At 40.2% G+C, this 1,801-nt stretch overlaps 1 pseudogene; it reads left to right on the forward strand.

Moving 5' to 3' along the window:
* Positions 1-990: 990 nt before the first annotated feature.
* LOC108661187 (large ribosomal subunit protein uL6z/uL6y pseudogene) lies at positions 991-1,801 on the forward strand (annotated as a pseudogene).

Below are 1,801 nucleotides of genomic sequence, written 5' to 3' on the forward strand. Positions count from 1 at the left end.
CAAGCCAACCCCCTTTTTAATCGTGCCTGGCCGCCTGCTGTTATAGAAATGGCTGGAATATTTTCTTTACACGTAGAGAAAACTGGAAAGACCATCAGTGACCTTCCATTTTCGTTCCTTGAACAGGTATAATAAGTACTCGAAGGGATCATAAATGGCATCTAGAAGCATAGGTGGCAAGACAAGCTAAAAAAAAGCTTTTTAAATTGATGAATATAGTAGTATATATCTTGTCCTGCAAATATGTTGCAAATGAAACTCTTATGGCATGCAACATATGCATGAGAGTGTGACCGTTGGAAAAATGCAAATGCACTTGCCCAGAAAATCAGTCGATAGCTGGATACAGCTGGTGGTTGCTTTAATTTAAATAAATAAATTTAGACTTTAGAAAGAGACGAGGCTCTTTCCGCAATCTGAATAGTCAGCCATCAGCACCCAAAACAAAACTAGAGCTGGTAGCAAGCGTGCCTTGATTTCGTTTCAGGCTTTCAGCCCACACTCCACAGTATATTCATAGAACAAGAAGTTCATTACTGCAAGAGTTTGATATTGCAAATTAGTGCAACTGATCATCGTTTTGGCACAGTGAAGTTGATAATTTAACACAATTATTATTTTTGATAATCGATAAACTTGCATTTGGTGTTTCTTGCCATAGCTTCAAATTTTTTGAGATGAAGATAAATAAACTTGGTTTCTTATATGTTGTACTAACATTAATATGTCAGGCATTGCGATTTAGCCTTGACATTAATACATATTCTTGAAGGGGTTCAGTTCCTGAACTTTATCAACTTGTGTTTGAATTTAGTTTCAGTCATGGGCCCACACACTTTGCATAAATGGGCCACATTCAAGAGGGTTTTAGGTTGGCTGACAGATAAAGTGCACGCTAGGATTTGTTGGGTCCTCCTCCCTCCAAGTCACAGTAGCCCATCCTTCATCCCCACCTGGGCTCAGGCGACTCGAAAAAGTAAGACCATACAGATGATACAATCGTCAGAGACCATGGAACCCGGAGTGGGTGAAAATGAAGGTCCACGCCAAGGTTATCGAGGTGGAGGGCCCACGTGGCAAGCTATTTGTAACTTCAAGCATCTCAACCTGGATTTTGGCCTCGTTTCCGACTAGGCCACTGGCAAGCACTAGCCTAAGATCGAAGCCTGGTTTGGTTCTCGTAAGACGGCCGCTGCTATGCCAACTGCTCTTAGCCATGTTGACGATCTCATAGGATCACCTTTCACCAAGGGATTCGGCTATATGATGCGTTTTGTTTATGCTCATATTCCTATCGATGCCTGAATGCATTCAATTGAATATGTTCTGCTTTTGGGTTGTTTTTGGTGAGGAAAGTGGATATGCCCAAAGGGTTACCATTGTACGGTCTCAAAAGGTTAAGATGAGATTATATTGGATGGAAATGACATTGAGCCCATTTTACGATTTGCTGCCCTCATTAACCAGGTCTAAGATGTACTCCAGTCTCCATATATGTGTACCATGCATGTACATGTCTTACATTAACTCATAACTACTTTCAGTTTGCTGACACGGCAATTTGTGTTTTTGGGACAGAAATGCCGTGTCTAGAACAAAGATACTCGGAAGTTCCTTGATAGTATCTATGTTAGTGAGAAGGGAACCATTCTAGAGCAGGACTGATAAAGGTGACAACGATGTTGGTCTTTGGCTATAGCTTTTCTTGTTTTAGTATTTTTTTTTTTTACTGATGACATTACGGTAATTGTTTTGAAGAAAGCTTTTACAGTTTTGAAATTAGATCAACAGACTTGTGTTA

Source organism: Theobroma cacao, chromosome 3 (assembly GCF_053813885.1).
Source record: "Theobroma cacao isolate CCN51 chromosome 3, ASM5381388v1, whole genome shotgun sequence".
NCBI lineage: Eukaryota > Viridiplantae > Streptophyta > Magnoliopsida > Malvales > Malvaceae > Theobroma > Theobroma cacao.